This window comes from Dromaius novaehollandiae, chromosome 3 (assembly GCF_036370855.1).
Source record: "Dromaius novaehollandiae isolate bDroNov1 chromosome 3, bDroNov1.hap1, whole genome shotgun sequence".
Lineage (NCBI taxonomy): Eukaryota > Metazoa > Chordata > Aves > Casuariiformes > Dromaiidae > Dromaius > Dromaius novaehollandiae.
In genome coordinates, this window is record NC_088100.1 from 10,157,385 (window position 1) to 10,174,955 (window position 17,571).

The following is a 17,571-nucleotide window of genomic DNA, read 5'->3' on the forward strand; positions in this document are numbered from 1 at the left end:
TTTCTTTGTTGAGCAGTGAGTTCAACACAAAAAAGCAGAAACCTCTGAAGGGAAAAAATGAATGAGCTTAAATCCAGAGAACAAAAATTTCTCCTCAGATGCACAGGTAAAAAAATATTACATGCATCAAAAAGATGCTAACAGCAGCAATTACCTTTTGCAGGTCTTCACTTAAGCAATTCATATCAAAGGAGTATTAGGAGTTCAAAAAATAACTTCAGCTGCCCATTGACTCTGACAGAGCTCATAGCAAAATCCACCTCCCCATCACAAGTACCGATAGTCTGAAAAGTACACAGAATGGGCTTGTGGCTCGGCTCCTGTAAAATAGTCTGACCATAGAGAAGACAAAGTGTCTTTGTAAATGATTCTTCATTAGCTACTGTGTAACTATGTTAGAAATGCTGATGATGCAATATAGCAGATTAAACACAGATTTCATAAAGCTGAAACATCTGGACTCTTTACTCAACAAAGTGAATTCAATGCCAGATCACAATTAAAACACTGCAGGACTAGTATATGACACAAGCCACCAATTCAGCAGTGAGAATTCTGTAGTGAAACAGACTCATTTGTTTCAGAGGCAGAACACAAAGCTCCTCCGGACAATTATATGCTTAGCCACAAAGAGGACAACAAATCAATCTTATTCAAGAATTCCAATTTTTCTTGATCATCAATTAAAATTAAAAAAAAAATATTAAGTACACAATAGCAGTTTTATGTAGTATACAGTAGCTTCCAAGTGACTATAGGCTTCAATGTTGAGCTCTAGACTCTCCATTTACTATCTCTTGAAATAAGTAAAAGGTAAATTTAGAAAAGAAAAAAAAAACTTATATCTTATGGAAACCTCTAAAAAGATTTAATTTTATATCACCCTAATCTAACAGTACCCTAAAGTACTTATAAATGTTCCCCATTCAGTCCCTGTAAAAGTGAGATTCATCTTACTTAACATTAGGTGTCTGAAGGCTTTCTAAATTCAATTTAATTGTCTAGGTTATATCTATATATCAGAGAGAGAAAAAATCTACAGTAGATCATTCATGCCATCTATTTTAACCTATTTTAAGATTAGATGGATTCACTTCTAGAACTATCTAACTTTCTTTGTTCGCTATAAAGAGAAGACAAATGACTTCCTTAGACTATATGCCTAAATTTCTAGGTGGCTAAAAATTAGATTTCATTCCCTCATGCATTTGTAGAAGATTCATAACTCGAAATTACCTAATGCATTTTCTTGTTTTTATTGTGCACAGAGAGCTAGGTCACTGTTTTCTTAAAAAACGCTGCTCCTTGCGTAGCTACCACATACCCTCTAAGCATTACACAGATGGCTAGAACACTTCCCAGGAGCCTGACCTCAGCAAGCCATTCTTGGGACAGCGTCAAAGGCAGCAGACATTCTGGATAATTGAGCGCTTTCCCTTACTGGTTAAATGTAAGCTACAGAATTCATGGGGACACTCAAAAAAAAAAATCATTTCCGATTTTTAATCCAAGAACTTTCTAATCTAAAAATGTGTAACACAGGCTTGGCACTGGGGACTAGAACCACTCTTTTCTTCCTGATGGAGTTCACTAACTTATGGGACACAAAATCAAGATTCTGTATTTTTGTTCTCCTGTTAAAATAAAATCATGTGTTTTAAAGATGGCTGCAGACTCTCTAATATAACATTTAATTGAGCATTAGTAATATCTCAGGGAATGTGCATAAGTCTGAGCCAATAATAAACAGCTTCTTCAAGCATCAAATCTCTGCTCAGGCAGGCGGAGTACAAAGGTGTTGCGCTTGGTTGTCAAGAAGCTTTCTGTTTGATGGAATCTTTAAACACTAATGACAGAGAGAGAAGTAACCTGATTTCTTCATTCTGAAGGTCTGAAATGAAGCTGATTCGCAATATGTGCATAATGCAGAAAGGAGAAGAAGAAACATATCACTCGGAGTGTGCGACATGCTCTGCTTTACGTCATATTTGTGAAGTACACCAGCAAAGTGTAAGTAAGTAATTTGGCCAAGGTTTGCTAGGCTTAAATCAAAAGATTTTGATCAACTTCTGCCAAAAACAAAACAAAACAAAAAAATCAGCTCATACATATATACTGCCTAGGAAAATATTGCATGCATTAAGAGGAAAGTTGCAGCTTGAACTACATTTCCAAAGGACAAAGAGGACTTTGCAGAACAGGTCCCAGTAAGTCCCAGTGTCAGCTGATTCAGAGAATGAGGATAGCCTCAGCTGTGTTGACCTGATCACAACTGATACAGACCATCTGAATCATAGCCAGCATTCATCTGTGACTCCTCAGTTCTCGTAAAACTTTGGATGCATAAGTGGGATCCACCTGTAAATCTGAACTGTTGTTGAAAAGGAATACATATACAGTCAAAGGTTTGCTGTAGGCAGAAAAGCAAAGAACAATAGCGTAGCTTTTGTTAGTGTAGTTCCTACTAAAAGTTCACAAAGAGTTTCAGCAATCGCAAAGTGAAATGCCTCTCAGAAGTTATAAGAATTATTCAGTTTCAGCAACAACAGAAAAAGAGCCTAGAAGAGAGAACATCCTCTAGGGACTAGAAGAGAGAACAGTGGTATCTTCAAGCTGGAGGAAGAAATGTTTAGAGAGCAGGGCAAGTGCAAACCTAACTGCATAGCTACAGAATTTGTTACTGAAACAGAATGTGAAAATTGACTGGCCTTTCATCAATAGAAGCTTCTGGAAGAACATTTCCATTGAATAATAATAAAAAGATTTTCTTAGCATCTTCCCATTACCTAAAAAATATTAGCGACGTCAAAATGTCTTTAAGAGAACTAGACTTCCAAAGGTAAAAGAAGACAGCTTTAAAAGTACACTGTGAATCACTGCACTGTTCAGGTACACTATGAATCTGTGATAGAGCCTATTCCTAAACCTACAATCCAGTGTTAGCAAATAGTAGCAGTACAAAAATAAAGTAACAGGTTGGACTACAACACATTGCTGAAGAGGATATGAACACACAGCAGTTTTGTCTGTGCCCCCTGTTATGGTGGGATTATGTACAGGCTGGTTACCAACTTGTACTTTTGTTTAGTTTATCTCTAACTATCACAGTAAAATTGCTATCAAAAATTAGGAGTTCATAACAGTAGAAATCCAGAATGGCAGTAATAAAGAGGAAGCATTTTATTACTCATTTCATATCCATAAAGTCCTTGGCCTAACAGAACAAATGACTAGCAGATGTTAAAGATACATCTTGGGTAAAGTGCAGAGGAACCAGTGTTCAAAATTGCCCTTCTATAATTCAGTTTGAACTACCCAATTTACATATTCACTTAAATCTATATATGGACATATATGCCACAAAAGGCTGGGGTATCTTATTCTATTTAGGGGATTTTTAAGTATTTTAACAGAATCTGTGGTGTGAAAACAGCCCAGCCTGCACATGTCATCTCAAATTAAACATATTCCAAACCAGGAAATCAGCATGTCAGAAGAATTTATTAACTAAATGAATTAACAAAACCCAAGTATCTTTCTTATTCGGTGTCAAAGGCAATTTTTGTTTGGTCCCATATCCAGCCAGCTAACAGAATTTCCAACTATCTCAGCCTCTCAGGATAGTAAATTAAACAGTGATAGAGCACCAGCCCTGACACTGGAACTCGATCATCTGTAACTGCTAATTATTGACATGATTTTAGCCCAGGAAAAACAAGATTTTCCCAAAATGGGTGCATTTGAGGAGTCAGCCTGGGCCAGGAACCAATATGCATTTTGCACATGGCCATTCTGTTTTGGAGGGTTGAATGAATGTGGTGCCACTGTGCCACTGGCTTCAGGGCCAGAGAGCAAGCTTTGGCACTGTTTGGTTATTAAAATAAATGTATCATCAAGACATAATATTCTGAATTTGTACTTCCACTGTTTTCACCATTGCAAAAATATCAGCAGGGTCAACAGCACCTATAGGTATGATTTGTTTATCAAAAGACTACCTACTTTGTTTGGTTTATATCATAGAGCAACTCCCTGTCAAGGAAGTTGGTTTTGCAGGTTTGGAAGGGACTCTGATGAGTAAAAAGAAATGGTATGTGTCATCTCTTCTTGACAGTACATATGCAATTATTTCAGAAAGGAGAAAAATCTGTCATGAAGCATATATATGGATTATAAATATTGGGCTTGAATCTGATCTAACTGAGAGAAAAAAAATTAATAACAGCCTCTCTAAGAAAGATACTCAAGCAATTGTACAAGAAGCTAGAGGTTGAGCATATATATCTCGGAAAACTCAAAGCCAGTCTTACAAGTGTTACATGGCTCCTCAGAGAGTTGATAACTCCATCTGTTCTGCCATTAGAAGACACAAAGTCTTAAGAGATGATACCAGAATATGTCTCATATGACCTGGGAACATATAATATATCTTCTTATGTATCTTTGACTGCAAAAATAATATGCCATCAAGTTGCCTTGATTTCCTGAGGCCTAAGAGAACACTGCATTAGTATTTGTATATCATGGGAAAATACTCCTACTGGTATGCAAGCAGATTTTCTTCACTACAGGAATATGAAATTTACTGTTAAAATAGTGCATAACTTTTAATTAGTCGTCTTTGAGACAGATCCATGCATGAACTTCTGCTTGTAAGCAAAACTCACTTTTTGATAACCATACATTTCCTACCATACCTACTTGTGCCAAGGGACTGAAAGAGAGAGCAGGACACTACAGAGTAAGATCATGTGAGCACTGACCTGGAGGCAAAATTAATGCTAGGTCACTGCAGATAAAATTAAATAGAAACATACACCAGTCAGAGAATCCTAATAGAAGTCTTCCCACTGCTAAGAAAACTGAAAAGATTCATTTAGCAGTTCTCCAGATGCTACCTGTGTTTGTATACCCTCAGCATGAAATTTGCTTTCTTTGTAATTTTTTGAATAATATTCAGTTTGCAATCCACTACAATTCCATGTCCATTCATGTTACTTCAGCCAGTTATCTCCCATTCTCTATTTGTGCACCAGATTATTCTTACTTGAGTGTGCTGTCTTGCACTTGTTCCTACCAAATGATGTTAGTTTTTCCTCAGAGTTGCATCTCTACTACATTCAGATTATTATGAACTTTATACATTCATCCCAGCATAATGGCAACCCCTTCCACCTTAGTCTCACTTGCAGGTTTAATAAACCTATCCTCTATTCTAATGTTCATTCATGAAAATACTGACACCTGGACAGAGCGCACAAGACAGCACTCAGCAGCTCCTGTCTTGATGGTCTCCCATCCTGAATATGAGCCATTGAAAACTGTTCCGTATATTCAGCTTTCCAACATCTTTGCACTTATGTTATATTAATATTATGCAAATCACGTTTCCCTAAAATAGTTTTGAGAATGTCACTTGAGACAAAACAAACAAAAAGTCCTCAGAAAAGTGAACATATATGGCATTGGGAAGATAAATGACTGTTTCTCCTCTTTCCATGAGGTCTGCTACTCCGCTACAAAAAGAAACTAGATTGGTTTGATGCAGATTGTACTGGATAAACCCACACTGGCTGCTATTCATCTTCTACTACCCATGAATAGCCTGATTATCCTTTTCCAATATTTTGCTAGAAACTGAATAAAGCTGATTGGTCTGCATTTCTTCAATTCTTCTTTTTCTCCTTCTTTAAACATAGGCACTCTATTTGTTTTTATTTTTTTTCCAGCTTTTCAGTACCTCACAGACCTCCCTGGGCTCCCCAAGACTGCAGAGGTTAGAGCTCTGAAATCTCATCACCCTCTTCTTCATCTGACATGGCATTGTGGTCTCACCTATGTAAAAGCAAATGAACAGGAAGCTTATGTAAGTGAAATCATACTTTAGGCAGATGTACATGGTATGACTTCTTGGCTTTACTTTCGTCTGAGGAAAAGAAACAAGAAAAAGAACTTTTCAGACACTTTGGTTATACACGTGAAGAATGTTGTGAGTGTAGCACTGAGACAAGTCCTAGTTAAATTTTACAATTTGTAAGTTACAAGGACATGCAGAGCACTAATGGCTCCTGCTATTTTGGCATAATAGAGTATGAAGAGTCAGGAGATGGTAACGCTGGATGCTTTAATAAATGGACTGGAGATGTTCTTAAACTAACTGAACAAGAAATAAAGAGAGAAAGACAGGAATATTGGGCCTAACAGCAACAAATCTGAAAACTGAAACATAGACACAAAAGTTTAATATGCATACAGGTGTGGAGTTCCAAGCAGGGCAGTTTCCAAGGTGCAGGTATGAAATTTCATATATATATGTATTTATATATAGTTACTTATGCACATACACATCTATAAGGATTTCTGAAATGTTATCACTTATTCTTAAAATAACACAAGAAAATTTATTCAAGTTCATGAAGAAGAGAGAAGAGAAAATCAAGCAAAGGCATCTTTAATGTGAACTCCTCTTTGCTTACTATTTTGAAAAGAGTGAAAATCCTGCAAATATTTGGAGTACTGCTATTGTTGCTATTATTTTTACTATTGTAAAATCTGGAGGTCGCAACCAAAATCAGACCTTATTGTAGGAGGTGTTTTGTATACGCTTAATGATAGACCATATCTCTTTTAGACAATGTATAGTCTAAGGATAAGAGACAGAAGAAGAGTGGGAATGGAAGACACAGAGCTGTAGAATGACTCACCTCAGATCACAGAATAGATTGACTGTAAAGTTCAAATTTCAGTCCAGATTTTCTGAGTCCTAATGGAATGCATATTTCCACCGTATCACACTGAATATATCCTGCTATGTGAGAAAAGTTCAAAATATATGGACTATACAAATTTTCATTCAGGATTTATTTTATATTTACTAGCTTTTAATGACTATTGTTTGCTATTTGACATCCAGAGTTTTTGTATTATTATATTTTATTTAACACATAAAAATAAATGTCACAGTCACTAGAAGAACAAACCAATTCAAAATTAAACAAAACCAAAAATGTGTTTGAAATATGTATGTAGTCCAATATTCCTTATACGCAATTGACTTGTGAAGGAGTTATGTAAGGTGACCCAACTAACAAGAATCAAGAGAGAAAATTTAGGAAAAAGAACTAGAAGAATTTTTATCCTTGAAACTTTCTTCATTCTAATCCACAAAGTTCCAATGCATCAGTTGTCAATATTCAGGCTAAACAAAAAATCATTAGAAATGCATTGAAGGTTTTAGGCCATACTGGCTTCAAGGAAGTCCTTAGGTGACTTAAGAGCCTTGTGGTGCTATGAGCAAAGGAGAGAAAAGTCATTATAATCTGGGTGTGTTTTTCTGCTTCTTTCTATTTAATTCCTGAATTAAACTATTGCAGTTCCAAACATTTGAAAATGTTGACATCTCCACAGCTGTTTGAGCATGCCAAGGAGAAGTGGGCCATAGGAATAGTCTTTTATATGTAATGAGATATTTCCTCTGAAAAGAGCTATAAATGTTACAAATTGTTTGTTGACTTTGTTTTTCACTTTGGGAAGGAATCCAACACCTGCTTTCCTTTCCATGTGATGTGCTGTTTGAGAGCAGGATGGGAAAAGAAAGTCTTTGACACTAGAACAAACATCTATAAATAAAGGGGAATATTTTGTGTCTATCATCATCTTCTCTTTTGTGTGTGTGTTTGGTCTTGTCTTTCCACTTTGCTTTTACTCTCCTCTCCCCTCGTTTTCATCTCATTCAGAAAATGAAGAGTTCCCCATTTTCTTGAGAACAGAGGCAGGGTAAAGGAGGTAAGCTATCTGATGGGCTTCAGCTTCTGATAGAAGAAAAGACAGTTTGGTGACCAAAGGAGGCATTTAAAAGATGAACAATCTTTGTAAAGTAGAAGTCCAGGAACAAAAAGCATAAGAGGGTCAATTCTGGAGTCAGTAGCATTTTTCACAGGAAGGTAGGAAAATCAGCTAATCAACAGAACCAGACCCATGGGCATAAATGCCCATAACTCATACCTTGCTTTGATATGTTTACTAATGACCTAAGGACTCTCTTGCAACACTACCAACTCCAAAAGCTCCAAAATCTTGATGAGTTTTTAAATTTGTTCTGCTTTTGGAGAAAGATGTTGGTGTTGTTCTTACAAGATACTGTGGTGTCAAATCTTCCTCTCCTTTCGAACTCAGATCACCTTGCCCATGTGTAAGAATTTAAGTGTGTGAATTAAAGCCTGGCTAACTATTGCAAAAGAAAAAAGCAAGAAGGGGTTCATATCAGTTCCATTTGGTGTGCAATTTCCCTCTTCTCAAATTCTAGTGAATTCATCAATGTTTCTGACCCACATTTACCCTTTCTCTAAGCTTGCCGGTGACACATCTCCTGTACCCACGTTAGTTATTCCCTTTTCCATATGGCATCCCCCTTCTTTCAGCTCCAAAGGCTGATCATGACTAATTGTTGTCATGCTTTCTCTTTATTTCCCAAGCCTAGCAGACAACACTAAGAGTGAGGACCACTTTTCTTTCAGAGCCTGAAGTTACAGGGGTTGAAACAGGAGGACATTAGAAGATGTTAAAACCTATGTGGAAACAGTGGCATACGCCAATAATTACAGCTTGTGGGAAACCACTGATCCCAAAGCAGCTGATTTATAATTTCTGATGTAAATGTGAATTAGCAAAAACAGTGGTAAAAATTAACTGCTCTTCTAACAGGGAGTCTGGCAAAGCATGAAAAACTTATCTTAAAGTCACCCCATCCAGGAAACGTTAAGGATTTACTTAATAATACATTAGGTGGTTTTAATTTAATATCTGTCCTTTGGTAATGAAGAACAATTCTGAACATGTAGGGCTATACATGTATTTATACATACATACACATGTACATAAATATATATATATATATACATATTTATCTGTAGTACTTGGATCTAATGTTCCTTGTCTAAATTGTTCCTGGTCTCAGTCAGATTGCTGCATTAAAATAAAAATAAACTTTAGGCCCTAGCATCCCCAGGTGAATTAGCTATGCAGCTGGTTATGCTCAATCTTTAATGCAAAATACCTCTGCTTCAGGGAAGCTGAGATTTAAATGAATGATAAAATACTTTCAGTAACGTGAAAACGACACCAAAAACTTGGAAAGACCGTGAGCAACTGAAATAGTTAAATATCATCTGATTACAGGGGAAAGGAGAACATGCTAGATTCTATTTAGAGTTTTACGTGGGTGGTAGGAGTCTTATTCTGTTCCAACTTGTTGAAACAACATATTTACATATCTATATAATTAGTGACTCCCTTGAGATAATCTGAGTATGTTTTTTGGATCAACTGAGCAAACTCTTTACAAAATGAAAGTGATTCTTTGGCCACTGTAGCTACGGGAGATGCAATTTGTAAGCAAATACTTTTAATCTTTAACTCTATATGCTTTTGAGCCAACATAGAAATATTTATTCTACTAAGTAGCCATCAGCAGGAACTAGAAACACTTTCTGAAAAATACTACTTTTATTCACCTGTAAGGTAATATATTACCTGGAAAAATACACAGTTTGGGGGGAAAAAAGACGTATAGCAGATAGATTGAGAATCTTATTACTATTAACAGTGAAGTGAAAATCATAGCTATGAAATCAAGCTTTGAGAATTTTTAAACTCTTGTTTTTTGACACTTGGAAAACATTTTCTAAGTAGAATATCTTTAGAAATCAATGTGCTCATTAGAGTTTTGGTTCGCTTTGTTTTAAGCTTCTGGTGACAAATATAATTGCCCCTCTGACTACAGGGAAGTTTCATGACATACATTTTAGAGCATTTTGTTTTGGTCAAGCTGTAGAACAAGAGAAAAAACAAATTGCATTTTCATCCATAAAGGTTCAGTGTTTTTCTGGATGTGGTAGAGGTTGATATCTCAAGAAAATAATTATCTTTTACTGGCAGCCAGGTTACAGCATAAAAGGTGCAAGGTCCTGGCATAAAGCCATTCCCCTTCTTTAGCCTTCCTCTGGGTTAATGCCCTAGTTGGTTCTTCCTCAACCTCCTGACTATTTCCCAAGAACATCTAGAGGTTGGAAGTACACTTAAACAGCCCTTTTTATGCAGTCTTTCAGAAAAGATAAGAATTTCATTGGCTTTAAAAGCAGAAATGCCAAATAGACCCCGTCTGGGGCTTCAGAGCACTCAAGATCACCAGGATCAGGTAAGCGTAGATGTTATCAAGGCGATGTGGTTTAGCAACATCTTTTCTGACTACAATATACGCACTGGTTCTTTAGCCAAGCTAAAAGAGCTTCTTTAGCTCTGGAACATGCAGATTGCTCCTGTGCTGTATTTGCAGTCGGGTCTTTAAAGGGCTTGTGGATCAGGCAGAGGGGGAGATTTGTGACACACACTGATGCTGTATTCACCAAAATGTTTTGGGAAAGGGAGGAAGGAGCCTTTTTTTTTTTTTTTTTTTTTTTCATATCCAGAAGTATATAAAATGGACAAAAGGGAGTAGAGAGCTTAGATCTCAACATCTTCCCCAGCAGACTAAAAATTATAGTGAAGTAGTGTTAATAGTCTATATACAACTACTGCCATACAGAAAAAATATCTATATAAGTACAAAACTCCCTTAAAATACATTTATTTTGGAACATATGTTCCAAATTTTTTTATTTTGTTAAAGTCAGATGGATTTATTTTTTCTCTGACTACAACTCACTTAAAACATAAACTGGCATTCCAGATTCTAAGCTTACTATGTATATCTTTAATATCAGTAATGTTAAAGAGGCATGTTTTATTCACTCATATGAATCCTCTGATTGTTACTAGTGTGCAGCACATACCTTTACACTGTAATAGTGTATGAGTACTTTTCATATCATCCTTCCTATTCTTACTGTATTTTTAAAATAATTGTGCATATAATTACCCTCTTTTATTCTTTTTCCATATATGCCTTCTATTATAAAATCCAATAAAAATTGGGTGAACTGAAAAAGAAAGAGAAACCAATTTATATTAAATTTCTCAATTAGATATCTAATCCTGATAGATTAACTTCCTTTCAAATAAAAAACTCAACAAAAGAAACAGTAAAAAATGCAAATAATATTTCTCTTTATAACTAGATTTCACTGCACAATAGTTCTTTGCCTCACCCTGGAATTGCTGTAGGCACTGAAGCTGCCTACTGACTGTCCTCCTTTCCTTCTTGTTAATGTATTCTTTATTAAGCAATACTAAATGCTTTTGAATATTTAATGTTACAACATTGAAGTTATTTACCTCATTAGATTTCAAGAGAATACGGCATTTGCTTCATACGACAATGCCTTGCAGTTTTGTAGGGCTTACGTCCAAAGTTCTCAAAGCACTTTTCATCAGTGAATTGGACATCTTTGCAATCTTTCCATCTTCATTAAGCACTATTAGGCTAATTTATATATTAGGAGAATGAGAACACTGAAGCTAACTGAAACCAATAGCATGCTGACAAGTATATTGCTGTTTTGGTCACAGAGAAAGTATGTTTATGTTAGCAAGTAATTCAGAGTGATTCAAGGATGTACTTTAGATAGATTTACTCTGATCCCTTGGACCAAACATCCCCACCTGGTCTTTTAAAACTGTCTGAAGAACCGGTCATTATTTCTTAACCTTTAGGCTCCATTAGGGGATAGTAAATATTCATAGCCCATGTGGACAGGAACTTCTTATTTAATTTCTTATTTCACATGTACGAAAAATCATTTGGTAGCTTTCCAAAGCACGAAAAATAGAGAAAGCTGGGGTATTCACTTCAAAACTATGCTACTGCTTCTAACCAAAACTCTGATGTAGATGTGGCATAGCTGGGACACAATATGTAAGCCAGCGTCTAACTGAAATTCACCTGTCTGAGCCTCAGACATGAGCCAGTGATCTCCAATTTGTGATTGCTTATTGAATAACACAGCAATTGGGAATGGGTTATGATTAAAGATTATGATTCCCACCAATCAGCCAGTGATATGAACCACTGAAGCAACCTAACTGATTTGAGTTGTCTGTAAGCACCTCTCCCCATGCCACATTTAAGCTTCTGTTAAATAAACACTTCTGCAATAATGTGCCCAACCTGCTACTGCTGCTTTTGTCCCTAATCTTTATTTACTAGCTTGTCCATCCTAGACTGTGAACTCCTTTAAATAAGGACTTTATCTGTCTTTCTTGAAAGCAAAGCACTTAACACATATGGTGTGCTACCATAAAGGAAATGACAAAATAGATGACACTTTGGATCTGGAGCCAGATATGGATGTTGCCATTCATTCCATGGCCTGATTTATCACTGCAATCTTTGAATTACCCAGTGCCATCTATGGCTTCTCATACACATAGGTGCCCGGGAGGTTTAAAAAGGAACTTTCATTAATAATTGAATCAAGACTGGTTTGCTGTGTTGCATGAGATCGCATGATTGGTTAACATATGGACAGCAGCTGAGAAGGGGAAACATTTTCAACACTTTCAAACATTTTCTATATGAATAACTATATAACACTTCTTTGCTATTCTCCAATTATAAAAGTTTCTGGCACCTACTTAGTAAGCAGAAGCAGTACAACAGGATTTAGATGATCCAGCTACACCATAAAGGCCAATTAGAGGAAGCAATCAATTCACAGTTAGTCCAGTGCCTGAAAATAATTTATCCGACTTTCTGATGAACACGAGGAAGTGCATAGCAACAAATGCTTGACACAGGGAAAAGGAGATGGGTCTTGCCTGAATGGAATCTGGAAGGAAAAATTTAGTCTGCTCTTAACATATTATTTGCCATCTAATTTGTTTTTCAAAGCAATGTTTATTTAACACAGTAACATTTTACTATAGGCAGTGCTAATGGAGGTTAAATAAAAGACACAAGGGCAGCAAAATCCCTCACTTACTCTTCACACAAGGACAAAACTGTTATGTGAGAGAAATGCAGATTAATTTCTCAGTCCTCACAGCACTTTTTGACACTACTGGCTATGGGTTACCTCTTAAGTATTTGAAAATTTCAGTAGGACTGACTGATTTAGATTTGGATAGGTTTAAATCATACTTGTCAGTGTGCTATTAATTTTTAACCACAGTCATTTTTTCCCTAGGTCTGTTACTATGCTAGGTAGTCCCAGAAAGCATAAAACTTTGACCCATGCTCTCTGGCATTTGCATACAGCACTTTCTCTAGATGCTTTAATCTGTAATCAAAATTCTAGCTAGCTCCTCAGCAGCATACAGACACAGAAATCCATAGACCCAGATAAAAGGGCCCCCAACCTGGTCATACGATTACCAGACATACTTTTTTACGTTAACTAGTCTTTCCTTACTCAATTCAGAGAAAACAAATAACTTCAGCTGACCGCTTAACTCCGCAAACAACACTTTCTCTGGTGGTGCAATATGGTGGGATATGATTCTTCCTTACAACCCACCAGCTATTCCCATGTCTTTTCTGGTCTCTGAGATCTCCTTTGGAAGCCACATTAGCTAGAGAAGTAAAGTAAGGCTAAGATCACTAGTTCCTCAGCATGACAAAAAGCTTTGTTTTAGGCCTTTATAACAACCAGTTTGGAGTTACAGCACCATCTTTTCAGGGCTTCAATACAGATCACTACACAACCCCAAACTGTATCAAGTTCTCAAGCTGAGGCAACTTTATAGAAAAAAGAATGAACTGGTAATCAAAGCATTTCATTACCATTGGTCTAATATTGAATTTGTTTTTAAACAGCTTGATAGAATATAGTTGCAGACTTCAAAATGGGCAAACATTTATTTAAAAACACCTTCTGCATCATTTTTTCCAGAAATACCAAACTTTTTGTCCTTGCAGTTATGACTCAAGTTAGCTAATTAGTCCTACAAAGTGTACTGTTAGCACCTGTTCTGAACTCTGTAAAGAGCTGGTTAATTTAAGAGCTCATATCTAACATTCCTGTTTGAAGAAGAATTTTTACCACTTGAGAGGACCTCTGTGCATGAGAGTCCTACGTCTTCATGTCAGACTCACGGAAAAGTGAAAGTACTAGAAACCATAAAGCAGATTATGGTGAAACAAATTTAACCCTGGGCAAAATTTAAAGCATATCATAGTCTGTTTTGAATTGGGACTTATAAGAACAAACTGCGGGTCTCAAGCAAGTCCTTTGCCATTAATTTTCTCAATTACTGGGAAACTAGTATAGAAAACACAGGCAAGCAAGTTTGCTGCCTGGAAATCTTTGTTCATTTTTATAACCAAGAGTTTATTGTAGGAAATCCGATCAGCTTTTAGACACTGTATTAGTTCCTACTATCACCATCCTCCATCTTTCCGTTGTTCCTAAGGTTCCTTTTTTCTGGCAGGGAAATACAATCAGAGAATCAGAGAGCTGTGAAGAACTCAAGAAATGTCCTGGTCAATAACATTTTTTAGACGGTATCAATGATTCCTAATCCACCCTGGCAGATGCTTGTTTAGCTTTTTCTTTAAAATCTCCACTACCCCACTACCACAGAATCTGTATCATTCACAAGTAGCCTGATACACTGCTTGACCATCTAAATCATATTTGTTGTACATTAACCCTCGTCTTTGGACCTCAGTAAACAAGCAGTTACTCTCCTCTTTATAAAAATAGGATTTTTTAATTGAAGAATTTCCAGCCCGACAATTTTCTCTTTTCCAGGCTATATTAACCCCTTTTTCTAACCCGTTTTGTAATATTCTTTGGACTATCCAAGTACCTTGTCAACAACAACAACAACAACAACAACAACAAAAAACAGGAACAAGACCTGAAAAAGATAGACTATATTTACCTTATCTTTCACATTTTTTCTTTCAATTTGCTGTCATTACTTCCTTCCATCTTTCTCTTTTTTCCTATGAAATTTATTCTTTTATGCATTTCTATGCAAATCAGAATTGAATCCTCATCCATAGTATATATATATATATATATGTATATAAAATATAGATATATATAGTATCTATATCTCACAGATCTGAGACAAAAGATTCAAAAAATACAAAGAATGGCAGATTGACCTCATTGATGTTCTAAGCAACAAACACATCCAAATAGTTATTTAAATAGATAATAATGACAGCTATTAATATAGGTTATTACTTTCACCTTGAAAATTCATTCTTAAATATTAGATATCACAAGATTCCATCCTGGTGTCTGTACAACCAAAATTTAGTATTTTGCTACCTTAATGTGTGTTATATATTATCAAAGGATTTTTTGTTACAAAAAACTTTGATTTTTCTGTCACTTAATTTAGTTCTCTGTTGTTCAGATGAGAGCAACTTACTTTCATTTCTCTCATTCTTTGCCTTATTTTTTCAGATTAGAAACTCTTTGGTGCAAGGACTGTCTCTTACCATGTTTGTAAAGTACCTAGCGCAATGCAGTATCAATCCCACTTGAGGGTTCTTTTGTTGTTGCATTGCCAGGCAAAATATTTTAGCTCTAAAATCACCAAGAAAAATATTTTTCTTGCTACTTCCAGTAATAGCTATTTCAGCAAAAAAAGAAAATCAAAAATCCAACAAAAAGTAAACCTAAATGTTGTTAACTGATTCAGCTTTTCATCTCAATGGTCAAAAATCAGAAGATTTAATCTCATAGAAGACAAATGGTTTGGGGAAATAGCAAAAGCCTGTGAAATATGCCTTGAAAGCTCTCCTGTGCAAGGCTAGAGAGGACACAAAGCTCTAAGTGCGTGGGGGGAGCACTTTCTTTGCCATTTGTGTTTGATTAGATAGTATAACAGATAATGTAAGAGAAAATTAGACTCTGACAAGAAGCAATTGAACCACGAGTTTTTGACAGTCATCTGTGGGGCACCTTATCACTTTTATTCTTAAGGCCTCTTAGACAATACATAAGGACCTTGTTCCAGTGGATAATTACCACAAGCGCATAGTGAAATATTATGCCTTTTTCCAAAGAGGCTTTGGGTTAGCCCCAAGTGCTACTGCAGTGGAAGGCAGGGTAAATCTTGGAGCCTGATTTTTCATGCTGTACAACATAGCAACTGTGGTCTTCAGTGGGCCTTAGTATATTACGAAGGTCATAAGATCAAGAGTTCAAAAAGCAAAAGAGCTTTAAGTCAGACCATTTTGAGTTGTATGCAGTTTTAAACTTTCTAGCACAGATTAGAATCTAGAATAGATTAGTATCTAGTATAGACAGTCCAGTGTACACTGTGACAAAATGGGCTGCAGGTATTGCAGTTTATGCTAGTCTACCACAGAGTCTAAATTATAGCTATTCATTTGCATCACATGTTCTTTGAGACTGGTGGTGTCTTTTTATTCTATGCTTGTACAACAGTCTAATGTGGCTCCTCTCTCTGAAAAGGACTTTATAAAAACTGGATTAGATGAGGTGCAGTGTCATAACAACATGCTCTTGGACAAGCACTGGCTTCCATCCAACCACCATGAAGAACAAGCAAAATTCCTTCGCCTCTGTTTGCGTGTGTCCATGGAGAAATACCTATTCTATAGCCTCCCAAATATTGCCTTATATGAATAAAACTAGAAATGTAGTGATTTGGAACAGTGGCCTATGCATAAATATAGATTACAGAGGGGACACAGAGTACTTCTGCCTTTTTCTTATTTGAATATTCAAATTTTTTAGACCTTTAGGTTAAAATAGGTTGGAAAACAGGTACAAAAATACGTCAATCCATAGTATACATGCCCACTTTCTGCTATAATCATTCATAGCAATGCACAAATGAATGGCATGTTAGTCATGCTAATATAAGTGTATATGTGTATATATATGTATTTGTACATGTGATATGTAAATACATATATACATTTCCTTCCTGTATGGCATCCTCTGAATTTGCAGGCTGAGTTAAGCTTGGTAGGTAGAAATCTAGACTTATTTTCTGATCACTTATTTCCTGATCCTGCAGCACGCTACCTTCAGGAAGGTATTCAGACCCATCTGAGAATAATAAGACAACCAAAATATACACAAAATATAACTGGCACCAGCCTCATTACAATTAATATAAAGTAATTCTTATTGGTTAACATTACAGCAAGGGGAAATTCAGTAATAGAGCTGTGGATTAGAACAGGAATACAAACCATATTAATACAATGACAGTCTAGATGATTCATTTACATTATTCACAACCTTGAAATTATTCTATTATTCTACAGTTCAGTATTTGTAGTATGCTTGAATATGTAGGCTTTAGAGATGGAGTAAGATCTTATTGATCCAGATTCTATCAACATATAGACAAAAAGATCAAACTTACTCTATAATTTTACAACATAGGGAATTCACTCTGAAAACACATCACCTCACTTAGTATAAACCAGCAGGGAAATGATTGGTATTACACTATTTTTTTCCAGCTTAAAATCTGTCCCACAAGTTTGATAACATACTGTGATCTTATATGTTAATGTTTAAATTAATTGCAAATACATATTTCATACTGCTATTTTGAATTGCTATTTTTTAACTATTATTATTTTATGGATTTTTTAAAATAATTAGCTAATGGGTCACACTTGTCTTCTGCATA